Source organism: Falco peregrinus, chromosome 12, assembly GCF_023634155.1.
Source record: "Falco peregrinus isolate bFalPer1 chromosome 12, bFalPer1.pri, whole genome shotgun sequence".
Lineage (NCBI taxonomy): Eukaryota > Metazoa > Chordata > Aves > Falconiformes > Falconidae > Falco > Falco peregrinus.
In genome coordinates, this window is record NC_073732.1 from 24750974 (window position 1) to 24763325 (window position 12352).

Here is a 12352-nt window from a genome sequence, read left to right on the forward strand (position 1 = left end):
TCTGAGCATGGCTGTTCTGTCTGGGGTTGATATGAGGTGTTCAGAGACCAAGGTACTGTCATCCAATCTGTATCACCTCTTACAGACATAAAAAAATGGATAGGCAGATACAGAGCCCAAACCTCTACCAGTTGTCATTGCTGGGGGCAGCAGCTGGTCTCCACTTTCAGTATCTATCTGAGTTTTTATTTACCAGTAAGCGATCTGCCTGAGTAAAGCCTGAAGGATCATTGGTATAGGCTTGCTTCTCCAGATCATCAAGTTTCCATCTAAATCCATCCTCATGCAGCAAAACATGCAAGTCTGAACATAAACCATATCCATAGGTACAGTTAAGTATGGGATTAAACAGTTCGCTGAATAGGGTCCCTACGTTACTCAGGCATTGGCTGTTAGTCTTGGCTCTTTTTTCAGCTAAATTGAGATGGGAAAAGGTTTCCACACTGGGGTGAAGCCAAGGTTTTTTTCCTCTCCTTTTCTCTCTCCTCTTTTTTTTTTTTTTCATCCCCTCCAACAGAACAAGATAGATGCCTGACAACTGTTTCTGTCTTGCTAATATCCTGGAATTTAGGCCTTTGGCTGTGGGAAATTCGAGATCAAATCTCTGCTCAGACACATTCAGCTGAAGGTTGTAATCCCAGTTCACACGTGAGCTATCCTGACCGCTGGGCTGTTTAAAGCGGCAGCGCTCTTGTGATTTGGGTAAATCACAGACCAAGAAGCGGAGACAGTGGAAGGTACAGTCTAAATTAACCTGATCCTCCACAGAGCTTTGCTGCTGACAAGTGATTTTCTAAAATTTTATTTTAATTGAAGTGTCCTAATCCACTCTAAACATTCAACTGGCATTTTAAAGGTGGCCACTGTTTTTTTCAGTTTTTCGGAGATATCACACTCCCATAACTTTGCCTGAAGTCACAACGAAGGTGACCTCAGCTTTTCTGAAAATCAGCTGTACATATCATGTTTGCAAACAGAATTACTGTCTGCCATTACTTTTAAAAAGGCAGACCTTGGAAGTCTTCCCTTCTTAGTACCAGGGAAATGAAATAATCAAAACATCGAGAGTTTGGAGAACAAGTGAATACTGTGTTGAAAATTTCACATGGTGCCTGGACTGGTCCACATGGACATGTAATTTACAAGATCAAGAGATGCTTCAGCCCTTCTGCTGACACTTGAAAAAACCATTACAAGGCTTAAGGAGGAAAACAAATTAATGGAAACATCCGCTTAAAAGGAACGTTTTCAATCACTGGTACTCCATTCATTACAGGCCTGAGTGGTTCCAGAGACAACAGAAAACTATGCATTGTTGCAATGCCAAGAACAAGAGAGGCAATACTGATGTTGTGTTGCTTCTCACTCATGGCAATCGGAACATTTTCATGCCCTTCCCATCTTGCCCGGCTGCGTTCATCAGCCAGGAGGTTACCACCATTGTCCCACTCGTGACCAAAGGAGAGGGGGTGGGGGTGGTGTCTCAGGGCCCTTCCAGCCAGATACAGGTTGGGTTGGGGTGCTGGCACCAGAGCTGCCTCTGCTTGCGCAGCCCCAGGAGCAACATAAGGCATTCGCTCAAGAGCAGGCAGACACTGAGCAGGGTTTCTGCCTAATGCATTGTCAAGCTAAAAAGCTTTTATGGGAGGTAAAGTTTTTTATGGGAGGTAAAAACACAGCAGTCATTTAATTAACAATACCTCAAAGTCTTTAGAGAACCACATGGCTGAAGTTTTCCCAGGCCCACTGTGATAACCTTGTTAAAATTTGGACAACATTATTTAATCTTTGCTCTGTAAGCCAGACTTCTGCTATTTCCCCAGCGTCACCGCAGCATGGCAGTTGCCTACATTACAGCACTCTCTCCACATGGTGAATATTTGAAAATGTCACCATATGTTACAGGTATCTCAAAAGCACTTTGAAAGACTCCATCTCAAGGCCAGTAAGACACACACAGTAATGTAGCACTGTGGTCCTTTTCAGAAAATGAAGCAGCAGCCCTTCATCTGAGCTTGCTTCCTCTCACGGAGAGGAGGGTGCACCATTTCTGACTAGCACCCAAGGGGCTTCTGCTCAAAACACTCACTGCTTCACCAGGGGAGGCAGAAATAACCCTCCATTGTCCAATACTACCTGCACTGAGGGCAGCAGGCCAATGGTCCCTAAGCAGGGGCAGGGTACCAGCTGCCACAGCCTGGTGCGAAGCCCATCGCACCCCGCTCGAGTCATCAAGTTTTGATCAAGCCAGAATGGGTTAAGAAATGGGTATGTGTGGTGAAATTGTGCAACTTGGGTCGTTTTGGCACTACATATATTCTAAACTAATGATCTTGGCTGAGATAGGCTTTTTTGTTTTTTATCTTTCCTTTTTGGCCTTTTGTAACTTAAGCTTACCCAAAAATTTATGGAAAAAATACTTATCTGCTTTATGCCAGTTGGTGAAGATTAGTATTTGCAAAGACCATTTCTGTTGTACTGTTTTGCGTCTTGGTGCAATTTTCTAGATCTCTTAAATGTGAAAATAAACAAACTTCCATACATCTGGGAGGAGATTTCCAAGTGGAGCTCAGCGCCAGCTTTTTTCCCTTTCCCGAGTGCTCAGCACCCACAATGGGGTTAGATTTTAAAGCCAGTTCAGCTAAACCAGGGCCAGGTTTCCACAGAAACACGGCGATCTGGAGGCTCCCATCGTGACAAATATGCACAGATTCATCATTTAACTCATCCTCCCACCCAGGAATGATAAAATGTCATAGTAATATAGCATTAATAACATCAGCTATTGATAGCAGCAGCAATGACCCTATGATGGACGCGTAAACAGCTGGGAGGAATGTTGGCCATGGCGGGTGATTGCTCAAGTCCCCAGTGAAGACCTGAGTGTTTGCTTATGTTCTTGCTTGGCAAGATACGGTACTATCAAGATACTATTTAGTGTTTCAGCAAGAGTATCATTTCTGACATGCCACTGATTCCTTGAAACATAAGAAAGCCGTTGGGAAGGGAGATATGGCGTTGGTAACTGCTCTTCCTTGCCGATGTGCTGGGCCTAGCCCTGATTTATGAAGTGCCGCCCTGGACAGGATGCTGCCAGTTGCGGCTGTGTATAGCGTGTCAGCTGCAGAATTTAGGGATGACCTATGTCCTGCAGGGAAACGGCTCTGCACTGGACAGAAGATGATGTGAGCAGGTGTTTTCCATCTCCAGCTTCTACGGTGAATCGAGTCGGCTTGATGACTGCCAACTGCACATTTAACTGGACAGGAGAGATAGCTGGGTGAGCAAAGCAGAGAGGTCCCACACAAACAGCCGGATGCATTTCTTTCTGCTACAATCCCTCCTGTTTTGCGTTTCCTTCCCACAAACATTTGAGTGAACCAAATTAATGGAAAAGCAATTCCATGGTCTCATGCAAAAGAGTTACTGGAAATCATTTTTGCACATACAAATACTTGTGCTGGTAATCAGGGGACAATAATATGTGTCAGATAAGCCGCACGGTCAGATGCTGGGTATCTGATGGATGTCTGAATATCAAATGCAGGAGTAGTGAATAGTTATGCAAAAAAAAAAAAAATTGTTGAGAAATTAGTAAGGAAAAAAATAGTGTTATGGAATAACAATCACACAAATCATCTGCCTTGTAAGAAATTATATAGCATATTGGGAACAACGTTCATTGTGACTGCTTCGCATGCCACAATTTTTTCATAAGACTTTTTTTCCAGCATTATAAAAAGAAAAACCAACAAACCCACACTTATTTGCTCACTGTTTGTAACACTCTGCAACTTTAAAAATTCTTCCTCCCCAGTGCAAACATACTTCCTCAGAGAGGCAACAGCAGAGCCCCGCTAAGATGCTTAAGAGGAGGTCAAGAGAAAAACCATTTACCAGGGGAATCTCTCTCACTCCTTAATACGTTTTTATTACTACCTATGCACACAGTGTTCTCTCAGAGGCTAGATGAATAAATATGCCTCTTTTGAGCAAACATTTATAATGCTATTTGAGCACGGGGGAAGAACAGTTTCAGCTTAAAAATGATACTAGCACCGTGTTTACATTTTTTTTTTCCCAAGCTGCAGTTAAAATGAAAATATCCAGACAGACATTCGGCATGAGGCTCGGGAAAGCATGTTTCTTTTGGCCACTTCCACTACAGAATTTCACCTAAAACTGAAATACAAAAGATTGGGGTTGGAGGGGGGAGGGGCAGGGAATAGAAAAGAAAGATTTGTTTGTAGATGAATTACTCTGTGCAAATCCATCCAAAAACATCAATGTAATTGTTCATTAATAATAGACTTGGAAGATACTTGGAAATGTTTCTCTTCCTTTGAACTTTCTAAAGGCAAACAGAGTCCTCGAGCTGGTGATGTACTTGTGCACAGACTTCACTTGGAGCAAAGGGGTGTCCTTTGCTGCCTCCTCCACCACCCGAAGCCCAGCAGATAAGGCTCTGGCCCATTTTGGGGCACTCTGGGCTCAGCCCTTGGTGGCAGATCTGCCCCTGGGCGAGTCTTTTTCACTCCTTCGCATCCAGATTCTAAATTCCCGAGGTCAGGGAGCAGCTCTTATTTTATAAGATGATGGAGGCATGAGCTGGATCTCTGAACACTATATCTCAGCAGCATTACTAACGCCAGTTTCAAGAGGACTCCTCACACACTAGAAGTTCAGCAGCGCTGAAGGGCTTTCCTGGCCACGGCCTGGAGGAGGCTAATTAGCCCCTGTAAGGATCCCCGTCCACCGAGCTGCGAGAAACTTCAAATCCCACTGACTTCACTGGCACTTCGGGGCACTCAGCACCTTCCAAGATTAATTCCTCAAGCAGGGAGAGGTCTAGAAACATATATATTACAGTACTTTACATCTTCAGCTGCAGTAGGGCTCTTTCTGGTGAGCTTGACAAAGGACAGATTATATATTACGCCGTGCCATAAACTTCAGCAATCTAAGAATTCAGAAAATACCCCGCTCTATTACTCTCCTTGCTTTGACATGAAATATTAAACACCGCTTACCAAAGTAACGTTATTGAACACAGATGTCCGCTATCCCATTCAAATTGTTCAAGTCAATCTAGGTTTATATATTTTCTTTACTTAAGCGTTTGTATAAACCCAAGTGTGCCCTGACAGTAATGATTTCACAATATACTATATTCAATTAAGGAGACAAATATGCATTTACATTTTTACTGAACTTGTTTCACACACACACAAGCTCCAGCTCCAACTTATTTTTGACATTTGGTGGGAAATAAAGGAATAGAAAGGGTGCCACCTACTGAGTCACTCAGACATTTTTGGAGGCCGAAAAATCACACAAATTACCAACACGCTCATTCCAGTTAAAAATAAGCAAATGATGAAGCTATATTTATAAGCCTGTGGGATGATAGCCACAGATAGTGTTTTCCTTATCAAATCAGCCAGTGACTAGAGCACTTACCAGGGTGTAGGAGACCCCCAGCTCCAGCTCTTTCTCGTATCTCGGTGGGTTTGAATCCACCTATTCCTGTGGAACGCCCAAGCAAAATGAATCAGTCTCTGTCACTGCAGTCCGTGAAAATCTTTTGCAAGCAATGGATGTGACACTCAACACATGAGAATCTAGAAGCATTGCACCATCAGTGCGAAACGTTCCTTGGGACCCACGTCATTTAGCAATCTGTCATTAATTGGAAATGTATGCTGTCAAATAGCTTGCACATAAACTATAACAAGCAGATTTAAGCAGATGTTCAAATTTACAAACCCACTGGAAAGGTGTATCAAGGCTCAAGAAGGAAGACAGGCTCGCAGTATGATTTCAAAATCTGATGTCCCTTTTTGACATCCGTCAAGCTGCTTTAAGTATCTTTACTTACATTTTTCAATTTTACTCACATTCACTTACATATCTTTACTTACTTACTACATCAAAGCACTTAAACTAGCTTTAAGAGCTGGCAGCGTGAGGTAGGTATATTGAAGGTGCTGTGCTGGTGCTGCTGTTTCCTCACTTGGGGAGGATAAACTTAACTTCGGTGTTGCCTTGATATTAGGCAGAGAAGTCAACATCCACTGCTTTTCTTTATTTGCAAAGGTACACAGCCTGGTCAGCTTTGACTTCCACAGCTACCATGTTGGAAGTCTACCACGCCTAGCAGGAGTTCTGTAAACACACCTTGAAGCAGGAGGCTCATGCCTCTGGTAAATCAGGAGTTTGTATCTGGCCTGAACTGAAGCTGGTGATGAAGCAACACCTTCAGAGGGTTGGAGCAAATATACACAATCCCTCCCGACCAGCCACCAACGTGGGCAGCTCTCCTCCATTCCCTTTTGCAGCCTCTGTATTGAAAAATCAGGATGTGCCATAAGTAGTTTGTTGCTTAACTTTCTTCCACAAAAAATGAGATACCCATGTTGGTTTTCTTTGATAAATCTGTGGTCATGACTGATAGAACCACAGCTTTTTATTCTTCCTGATTGCATACAGAGTAGGGGAAGAGCTGCCACATGATGCCAGATGTGCCCCATGTCAGGAGAATGGCACGAAAAGCACGAGTCTGAGATTTTTTCATCTCTGATGGAGTGGGTCATCTTTGGGACAAAAAAAGGATAGATGAAAAATGAAGATTCACAAGGCAGGACAAACAAGTAACTCAAAAAAATGTAAGACTTTTAATACTATTGTAAAGAGGCTCTGGAATTCATCTACAGCCCACCTTCTCTTCCCTGGTGCTGGTTCCCAAAGGATCCCAAGTGCGTGCCCAACGCACCCCATTAATCCCTCCCTGCTGAGTGGAAGCTGAGCTCCACCGAGTCCTCACCAGACCTGCAGATGCAGCTTTATCTTGGTCTTTGCAGATGCAGACAGAGCAGAGGTTTGCACAGGTATCGTGTATTTAATGTTTGCCAAAATTTCTTGTGTTGAGGACTGGTGTAGCAATAACATACTTGGGAAAATAATTGTGAAACATTAACAAGTCCTTATTGTTAACAGGTGTTTCTGGCCGAGATTCCTTCAGGGCAACTTGGACAACGCACCACAGTTGAGTTGGTAATGGCATTTTTCCCAGAGGGGCCTTCAAAGTCTCTTGTGTGCCGCTTTGTATTCCTGGCAGCAGAGTCAGGAAGAAACCCAGTTTTCAACATCCTCCTTCATGCCTACTCAAAATAAAACATTCATTTATCAGCCGTAATGTTTTTCACATCTCCCATGACTTGGCACACGCTTATCACGTGATAGCTGTACCACAGGGCACTGAAGCACCATTTATGTACTCAAGATAACAGGCGCTGTCGATTTGCCCCTTTTTCAGTTCCTGAAGTGTTTAGGGGCTGTTTTCTGCTTGAACAAGCACCCATTGAGATATGCATTAAAATGCATTTTTACTGCTGCCGTGTTAAGGTAAAATAATTCTGCTCAAACCCTTACAGACCTTTTCTGGTTTCTCCCAGGGGAGGCAGCCCTGGCTCCCTAGAGGACCCTGTGCAGCTGCATCCCTGGGAGTAGCATTGAGGTTTTATACATATTAAAAAAAAAAGCAGAAAAAAAAAAAAAGCTAAGGCTTTTCTTTGGAGCTAGAAATCAGAAATAAGAGAGAACTTACTGCAAATTCATCATGACGCTCTACTTGGTTTTTTTTAGGGTAAAAACCCTGGACTTAAAGGGCTGGATGCACCACCGCAAGTCACACATCTCCGTTATCCCACGAAGAGAGCACATTATCACACTGGTGACACTGCACTCCCAAATTCATCTGCAAAGCTTCCCAAGGGAAGGAAAACTCCAGCTACCACTTCACAGCAACAGAGTCTGCAACAAGAAACCAAACCAAAACAGCCCCCTGCAACACTTTTCAAAGATGTACAGGTTTTCCAGGCGCTTGACATCTACCCTAGCTTTTTAAGTAATGTCTCTTGGAGAAAGGATTCCTGTGGATCAGAGGGGAGAGTTTGCTACAATAGCTGCCCTGGCAAATCGTCTCCTTTCAACACATTCTGGAGTTCGTATTTGAAGTGGTTTTGCCACACTGGAAGCCAAAAATAACTATTTTCTGATCAAACTCACTAGTTCTTGTAAAAAGTTTTATCACACTAAATATGACTGTGAACAGTTCCAATAGCTCTTCAAGGTGTCTGTTCAAATCTCTGGCTTCTGAGAGGGTGGAGAAGGGCTCCACACAGGGCTTGAGCAGAGCGATGCCCTCAGCAGAGCGGTTTGCTGCGGCTGCTCCTGCGGCACTCCCATCCCTCATTACCCAGGAATACACCCGTATTTAACATGATGCTATTACGTTTGCTGTTCTGTACTTCATATATACCCTTAAGGTTAAAGTAATAATTAAGAGCAGCCTTCTCATGTGCCTAGTAATGCAAGGCCAAGATCCACAACAGCTACTACAACATAAATGTCAAATAGAAAAGGGAAAAAAAAGCAAACAGACAGGCAGGAATTAACCCCGCAGCCTCTGCTCGCGCCAATCTTGTTCTTTGCTGATGACATACAGCAAGGAATCCTACTGCATACCTTAACGGACATATAAATCATTTAGAACTAGATTTCTGGTTGAAAAAAACCTCCATGTGCAAAACCCAGAGAACTTTCATTAAGTCACTTTATAAGTAATTTATAGTATGCTAAGATTTACAAAATAACAAAGAAATGACAGGCCAGTTTCTTACTAATGAGAACTGGAACAAGAGGGCAGAATCAGTGGGAACATGGAGCATTTCCACCCAAACACGGCTCCGCTCCACCAGGTAGCGTGTGCTGGGTGAGCTCTGGTGCTCCATGCTGGGAAGCCTCCACTGTCCTCAAAGCAGTGGACAGAGATGAGACAACCCTTGAATTCCACAACAGGTCTCCTTCATGCTACTGGATGAACTAAGAAGGGCTTGTCGGTAGGAAGACCTCAACAACGCGAAGTGCAGAAACTGCAAACTGGGCAGCTACAGATGTTGTATTACCTTTGGCAAGAGGTCTGTGCAAGCCCCGAGGCCACCTGAGCAGAGGTCTCCGTTGCTGCGGGCAAACGCGGTGGTCTCGGGGCAGGACCGTCACCTTGCTGTCTGCACAGCCTCTGCTCAGGGCGGCCATGGTCTGCGACTGATATGTTAATGAACTAATTAGCCAAGATGTGACCTCTGAGGAGCAGCAAGCCTAACTCTGATCTCTTACACCAAGAAATTACAGACCTTAAAATAATTAATTAGCTTAATTATCGTTGGGCTCTTGGAGTCACTAGAGGGAGACACGAGCGCATGCCTTGAGCCAAGTTGTTACATCTGGACTGGAAAAAACACCCAGTAGATGATGGCACAAAGCATTTTAAACATTAACTATAATATCTACACCACATGCAGCTTCTCAAGATGTTTTGCTGTCATCAACTTACTAAAAGATAAAGATTTATTGGGCTATTACTGAAAAGGAAGCTAGATACTGCCAAATGGCAAGGACAGTTAGATGACTAGTTGCTGACATCTTTATTCTTATATAAAACAACACAACTGAGTTGTATTTTTTTTAACCACCATGCTTGAAAGGAATCAACAAAGCAGTGCCTTATCATACAGAACTTTTAAATCATTTTAAAATCATTCATGGGCTTTGGACAAGGTTGTTTTTTTTTCTCTCTGTGTTCATACAGACTACTCTGTTAGCATCCTGTGAACTTTTAGTGCTGCCTACAATAAGAGATAAGCAGTGCCGCCCACAGATGGGTTTAAAAGAGTCTGAGGATGCCGAGGGGAACATACCATGGAGTGGACCATACCAGCAGCGCTTCCCAGATCCCAGCCACGAGGTCACTCTTATTCCAGTGCCACGGATCCATTGCAGGCATACAAGAACATTTCAAGTGCTGCAGAGACATGGCTTTTTTACAGGTTTAAGACACAGACCCATGCTAAACCTGCATAGATTGAGAATATTATGTCTACTTTTTGATCAGCTCCTAACAGCAATCATTGGGACTGAGAGGTTAGTGCAATAACAGCAGCATTTTCTTTGAATAGTTTAAATATTGCTTCTATAAAGAAATTGCTCAATAAGTTGCAGTGATTACACAACTATCTTTATAACATATGTTAAAAAGATGACAAACCAAATGAATGTAATTATTCTATTCCTTGCTAAAAACTGTAGGAAAAGTGAAGTAAATCACATATGACAAAATTCTGTGGTACTAGAGAGCTCAAGTTAAAATGTTTGCTCTAAAATTTAAAAATCAATCCAAGTCTGTAGAGCTGTTCTCCCAGAAGCTGGCTACCCGTATCTGTCCACTTTTTCTCCGACAGCTTGATATACTGTCCTCACTTTGTTACACATTTTGAATTCAATTTAGCATGCTACTTCCAATTAACCAGCACACACTTATTGCATTATTTGGCATTAAACAAGCACATGTGTTCCTTTAGCTCCTTCCAATGTGAGAAGACAATACCCTTAAGGTGAACTGGGCTATTTGTTTGGTGAGTATTAGGCTCTGGGATGTGTCCAAGAAGGCTGATGGAAGCCCGCAGGTGTGCGGTTTCAAATGCCTTCAAAGTGCTCCATGCCCAAGTCTTCCAGAAATGTTACAGTTCATAACCATCCTCTTCCAGCAAGATTTATGCTGTGTTTTGAATATTTCTAATACTCTGGAGACTGAGTGCCAGAAACCTCTATTTATCAGGTTTGATCACTGGACAAGGTGCTCTGGTCAGGGATCATATATAAACCCATTTATGTAGAGGCCATTAGTTATTCTACACAAACTACCACAAGCAGGTGTGATTCCAGTGCACGTGCTCTGGATGTGAATTAGTTTAACAGAACAAGGCTTCCTCCACAACATAAGCCTATTGCTTCAAGACTATCAATAAGAAGAGAACAAGAACAAGTTTTAATGACATGGTTATATAAAGAAACCAGCATCCTTTCACTATGATATGTGTCCAACAACGTATAGTACAGTTTTGAGAAACATCTCACATACTCTTTGAAGGGGGGGTTACAAATTCACGAAGACAGAATATTGCTATGCAAGTGCTTATTAAAAGCAATAAAAAGAGCAGAATGAACAATTTATTCTCAAACAACTCTGAGATTCAGTGTTTACCACTGGAAATTGCTTTACGCGGTGTTAGAATTTAAAGCTTTGACCCGGCAAAAGAATTACTGGGCATGGTGTCACAGCTCATGCACAGAGCTGCTGCAGTCAGAAGGAAAAGACCTTCAAGAACTGGGGACTGAGGTTTCTAGCCCAACTGTAAAAAAAAAAAAAATTAACACAAGGATGGGAGGATGGAGGTTTCCTGGTCCACCCGTTCTCTCAAGGACTCTTCCTAAGCTTTTCTTTGCTCTGATGAGAAGCTAAACTCTAACAGAAACATTATTTGTCACTGTTAGATCTACAGTATGAAACCATGATGGCTCCAAAATGTGTGTCTGGCTCTTCTGGGAAGGACATAAAGGTATAATTTCCATGTTTGTCCCGTTGGCAACTCCTGATACTGTGATGGTTATTACTTACAAAAACAGAAATCTGCAGCCAATCAAAATAATATGGTTGGCAAGAAATCTGGGCAAACTTTAATAGCTACGGTTCTTCAACATAAAAAGGATAAAAGTAGAATAATAATTTTTGGCAGGGGAAGCGGGGAATTTTTAAAATTCTGATTGTTTTCCTATGAGGATAGTGTTATAAATACTGAAGTCTAACTTAGAACATGTTGTTCTGGTTTCACGAATTCACATTGAGTAAGATTCTGCTGGACCCACTGAGTTACACTCAACTCATTTCCACTCTTCTCAAACTGAAGTTATCTGGAATACACAACAAGGTGAGTGAGCGGGATTTGGCACAGAAACTGCATGGCCGAAATAATTTCAGTGTCCTTCTGAAAGGAGTTACCTATGCATGCAACTGTGTTACAGTGGAAGGAATATACAGAACGCTCTTTTCAAGGAAGCATAATTAATGTCAGCCTTCTGGGAAATGGAGAGCCAAGAAAGGCATTCACCAAGAGAAAGAGAGACATAAATTTAAGTATAAAAACTATTTTCACTGAAGTTTTCACTTTCAGTTTCAAAGCTCCAGAGCTATGCCCAGGACAGTATCAGCCTGACAGTCTTCCGCTGGAATCTGATGAAGCAAATAAGCAGAGTTGTATTATTTTAGTAGCAGCTATACTCACTTGCCACAAAATTAATCTATGGAAAAGCTGATTTAGTAGTTTTTCCATTTAAAAAGTCCATGCTGTTTAATAAAGACTATTTTGTAGGCACAAAATTAGGTAAATTTGTTAACCTGCAGTAAGGAGCAGAATCAAAACATATTAATGACATCACAAGCAAGTAAAATCCCTTA